The sequence below is a fragment of the Cibotium barometz genome, chromosome 51, assembly GCF_041138505.1.
Source record: "Cibotium barometz isolate CiBa-2024 chromosome 51, ASM4113850v1, whole genome shotgun sequence".
Lineage (NCBI taxonomy): Eukaryota > Viridiplantae > Streptophyta > Polypodiopsida > Cyatheales > Cibotiaceae > Cibotium > Cibotium barometz.
In genome coordinates, this window is record NC_141096.1 from 28,043,413 (window position 1) to 28,049,060 (window position 5,648).

Sequence of the window (5,648 nt, forward strand, 5' to 3'; positions counted from 1 at the left end):
CTATTATATCTTCCTCAAAACCAAAGTTCAAAAAGACTACATGAATCTTTTCCCCTCGTCTAAAGCTGCCACGCTGGCACATGAATCAAGAACACTCAAGAAAGACAAAATGTTTGGCATAAAACTTTCAAGCTACATTCTTTTTAAAGAATATAGAGCTTTGCTATCTTTCTTGAAGTGAGGGTCAATAGAAAATCAATGGACTAAAAATGCCATGAGACCACTTATACCAGCAATGAAGTAGAAAGAGGCATGCCGTCCAGTTAGACCAAACACCGTGGTGCCACCCAGAAGAACCAAGAAGACATTTCCAAAAAATCCTCCAAGGTTTCCAATGAACTGAAATGGGCCTGCCTTACCTTTGGACATAGTACCAAGGACAGCTGGTATTGATAGGGCGTCTTTTTATGAGTTGTAGGTTAATTCCTTTTGTTTTTGTGAACAACCTCTTGCAATGGTATGTGGAACATGCTCAATAGCCAGAGTCATGTACATACAATACCGTGCGACAAGGAGGCCTAAGGTGCCCTGAGACCAGGGAATGGTATAGAAGAGATCAAAATACTCCTTATTAGTAGTTGAAATGACGAGCTTCCCGTCGAACAGGACACTTGGTAGGAAACAAAGGTGACGGGGAAGAGGCCATAGATATGGGAACTTTCCACAATGCCGTAGTTGTTGTGATGAGACCGCCCCACTATGAGGTTGTGCAGCGCCACCACCACAACCAGGGACAAGCTATAGGTGATCTGTCCCATGTTCACCACACGAACCACAATGCGCTCGGTGTCGATCTCTAGAACGTTGCGAAAGGCAATGCGGTGGACCTCGTAGTGACGAGCCCGCTTGCAGTCCACATTGTGCATGCCCATGGCTATGTAGGTCCTCTACTTCAAAAGGTGGGGGTGATGGGAGAAGGTTCTTGGCGGCGATCTCCTCCAGCTTCTTGGGGCCTACACACCTGCTATGCCTTGTGGGCTTTTTGCTTGGTGCTCTTACAGCCCACATGGTCCTCACCTGCCTGGCTCTCAGTCTCGTCTGCAGCCTCACCAGTGCCTGTATGCAGCACAGCGATACCTCTCACCTACCTCTTCACAAGGTGGCTTCTCACCACCACCTCTACATCTTCCCAAGCACCTTCAATGCCCGCAGCACCTACCTCGCCCTGCTGCGCTCTTCTTTCTGCAGCCTACTGCAAACGCACGTAAATAAAGTATGGAGCTTTGTCGCTACCCAAGTAAATGTAACGAAGATCGAATGCTTTGCAAGCGAATGACGCCCTTGCCCTTTTTGATCTCAACAGGCCGCCCAAGTACCGCCCGAAGTCCTGCTTCAGTGATCCCTGGGATAAGCGAAAGAGCAAAGTAAGAGGGAGAAAAACAAGGCAAAATGATTTTACTAATTGTCGTGTGTGTCGTGTGATGGGCCAAATTAAGTTTTATCGTGATGATGGACGCCCTCGCCAATGCCCACTAAGCTACAAGTCAAACATCAAAAAATCACCAATAATCAATAATCATGCTAATCTCCTTTCTCATGGGATTTTGAGAAAAGCAACAAACATCATCATTAATTTAAAATCAAGAAATAATCACGCATGCTACTAATCTCTCTTCTTGCAAAGAAATGCATATGGATTAGGCATTTAACTTCTACTCAAGAGCTTGTAGGCAAGGAGAAGATTGAAGCTTCTCATCACACCGTGATGGCCGAGTGTTAGTATCACCTTGCTAACATGGGAGAACACATGCTGCTACATACATAGCCATGGAGTACACATGTACACATGAGCATGGAGTAGGAGGCATGGATCAAGAACAAGATAAAAGACACAAGATAAACATAAAAGCATAATAACACAACATCATGTAGTGTATTCCATATCCATGTATCACATATTGTGTGTACAAGAATCATGTGTAAGAATCATGTCCATACAATAGTCATGTCATATCCAATTTGCATACAAGAGGGGATCTATATAGCCATCCAACCATGTGACTCTTGGGATATGCATGTGACTCTTGGGATACCCATATTGTAACTCTTGGGATACCCATGTGACTGGCTAAGCTACCCATGTGACTATTGGGCTCCCATAATCTCCACAAGATCCTAACTCCCCACTAACCTGCTTTGAAACACTTCTTGATATGACATCTTGTAATAACCAAATCCCACAAATGATTAGTCTAAGCTAATATTACTAATGCTAGGGGGTGTTCACACCCATGCTAATGCCAAAATGCTAGGGGCTATTCACACCCATCAACATTAGTTATAGTTAAGACTAGAGGTAGCTCATAGGTTGGTTTAGAGACAGAGAGAAAGACCATGGTAGTGTGTAGTAGTTTTCTTCATCTAAGTATACCAAAAAAATTGACAATTTTTGAGAAAATTAATATAGATGATTTACTAGAGGAGAACCAACAGCGGCAGTGAGGGGTGTCCACCAATGAGGAGGCTTTCAATGCATAGGGAAAAAAGGCAAAAAAGAACTAATAATAAAGGATGAAACCGAGTTTTGAGATGTACAAAATCTATCAACACAACAAAACAACAGGGCTCTTTAACATTGGTAGAACTTGTTTTGAAAAAGGGCACCTTAATTTGATGAATTTTGAGTTTACTATATATCTCTTATCCATGTGATCAAGAGTGTAAAATCGCGGATTGAAACTAGCTAGTATATTTTTTACTTAGATCAATGCGATGCTTCCCCTTTTGAAGCCTCATTAAGGCATTCCTCTTTGTGAATCCTTTTTTAAGTCTAGCTAGTACTTGGTCAAACTATTATATGACAAATACAATAGAATGAAGGAGAGAGAGGAAATGAAAGATAGAGATAGAAAGAAAAAAAGCAACAAAGATATATTAATGCCCATGGAAGGCGATAATGACCTATACAACCCGATATATAAATTAAGACCATAAAAGTCGTATGTCAAACATGTGGTCAAAAGAGTAGAACAAATAAACAAATATCACATCTAACTTCAAAAAAAAAAAAGATGTTCTAAAAGAGTAAATGTTACTTGTGGAGTAGGTGATGGGTTGCAAATTTTTTGGATGAGATCACATTGAGCACATTGGTTCTAATAACACTAAAATTTTGGCTCAATCCTTTAAAACCATGATATCCTCTTTTGTGTAGGCGAGGCTTGGCCATAGAAAGGGGTTTTCCACCCAACTCAAAACGAGATGTGAGATATTAAACAAAAGCAATAATCTATCACTTTACTTTGCTTGTGATTTCAAGAGTGAAATATGTAATCTTTTGTGTAGGCGAGGCTTGGCCATAGAAAGAGGTTTTCCACCCAACTCAAAACGAGATGTGAGATATTAAACAAAAGCAATAATCCATCACTTTACTTTTCTTGGGATTTCAAGACCATCAATTTTGATCTTGTGATTTCCAGAGTGAAATATGTAGTATTTACAACGAGCACCTATCTATATCATTACCCACCACCTGTTGTTGTGAGATATTAATTAAAAGCAATAATCCATCACTTTACTTTGCTAGACCATCAATTTTGATCTTGTGATTTCCAGAGTGAAATATGTAGTATTTACAACGAGCACCTATCTATATATCATTACCCACCACCTGTTGTATCATTACTTACTCAGGGTTGCTGGTTCTCTGGGCGGTGGTGCTTGGGCCGAGGGGCAAGTGACCACTGACCATACTGGTTCTTTATGAGGCCCTTGTTTCTTTCCTGCCACCAATGGGATGGGAAAAATAGCTTATGCACCAAAAAGTCGGATGACTTGTTCACTAGGGCAGGGTTTCGAGCGAACACAGACGCAAACTTCCGCCCGAATCCCTGGAAGCCATCTAGTGTGTGTAGGTAGACCTCAAGATTGTGGTGGAGATTCAGGTTTCGTGTGGGGAAGAAAGAAGGCTTTCGGAGGTGGGGTGAAACATGACTATCGAGGCGGAGCTCCTGGCCCACGTGGAAGTAGGCCCATGGCCACCAGTCGAGCAGTGGGCCGCAACCCATGGCTGCTATGGCGCCCCACACCCCTCTTTCATTCACGTTGAATCCAGGTACCTTAGGCACCGTGTCATGCACATTGACCACCCTCAACACCTTCAACCCCAACTCCTCCACTCTGTGCTTGAAGGCCAAGTTTCCCACCCTAGGCCCTGCAAAAGAGAAGACCGTTATAATCGGTGGCTGCCCAGCTCTGCCGCCGTTCCACTCACCTATGTTGGCTGATATGTCATAACCGCTCAACACAGCCAGTGCCGCCCCAAGGCTGTGTCCTGTTATGGTTATGCTCACCTTCTCCCCTTCATACTTCTTCAACAGCTTCTTCAGCGCACATGCCAGTTGCTCCCTGGCGCTCGTGTCATTGAACTTGGACCCCGCCTTCTTGGAAGTGTACAAGCTTAGGAAACCCTTTTCCACCCTCACCTTTTTCTGGCCTGGCTCGAAATCCGGACGCGTTTGAACGTCTGTGAGATTTGCGACCCATTCCGTGCCCATGACTGTGCCCCTCCATGCGACGAGGATGTCTCTTCTACCCAGCCGTTTCATCTCTTTGTCGGTGGCCACTGCCACGTAGGCAATCCAGTTGGAGTCCCCGGTCCACCGCTCCGATGCATCCCTCTCTGACAGGAGGAGGAACTTGGGCAGCTTGATGTCCAATGTGGCGAAGAGGTACCTGGTCACCTCGTAGCCGCAGTCCTCCTTGTCGACCTTCTTGAAAAGATCCCGGGCGGCATACCTGCTGCTGCCACAGTAGACCGAGTGACTGTCGGAGTCGAACGCGTCGTAGTTAACCTGCGCAAGCTCACCATAGCGGATGATTTCCGCCCGGAGGGTCTGATCCAATGGCTCCACGTCGAGGAAGCCCTTCCAGTTGTTTTGCCCTTGAATTTCCTTCCACACACTTGCCAAGTGGCTAGTCCCCTCGCTTGACGTGGCTTTACTGTATTGTCTAGCGGGCGGGCAAACCATAATTTGTACACTAGAGCTCATAGCTGCGCGCGAGGGCTCCATTGGTACAGAGCAAATAGCGGGCGGGTACTCCATAAGTACAGAGCTTGTCACGGCCAATGACGCTGATAATGCCGTAGGAGAGCTTATGCGAGAGCGAGGCGGAGATGTTTTCACTAGATTGGCGATTAGACCGGAGATGTTTTCACCCATAAAATGCTGCAATATTGATAAAGCCGTCAAATGACACGTGCCTTATTTCTCAAGGGAGGCCAGTGGGCCACCCAGCAGAGTCAGCATAGGTACGCCACACCTTTCACAGATTCCCACAATGCGTGTGTTTTGTACCTGTCCTTCTGGCGGCTAACAGCCGGTCGGCGCTCCACCTCAGCATGCCAAGCCGGATGCTCGATTGTTGTCCGCCTTCTCCGTCCTCGCCTGACCCGCACATTCTTCATAACTAGCATGTGACCTGCGAGTTGTTGCAAGCATGCACATGTGAGGGTATGTTTCTCTAAAAATATGTGTGCACAAACGTACACTCAAGTGTGTTTGTGCATGTACGTGTAACTATGTGTGCATGCATGATTGCAAGTGTGTGTATGTATTTATATATATATATATCTCTAAAGTTCCTAAATAAATATGAACTTCAAACTCTTCTTCATCACCAACAAGATCAACATACTTCATCATCAA

At 44.9% G+C, this 5,648-nt stretch overlaps 1 pseudogene; it reads right to left on the reverse strand.

Moving 5' to 3' along the window:
• Positions 1-3,544: 3,544 nt before the first annotated feature.
• Positions 3,545-5,407, reverse strand: LOC147609496 (phospholipase A1-Igamma1, chloroplastic pseudogene; annotated as a pseudogene).
• Positions 5,408-5,648: the final 241 nt, after the last annotated feature.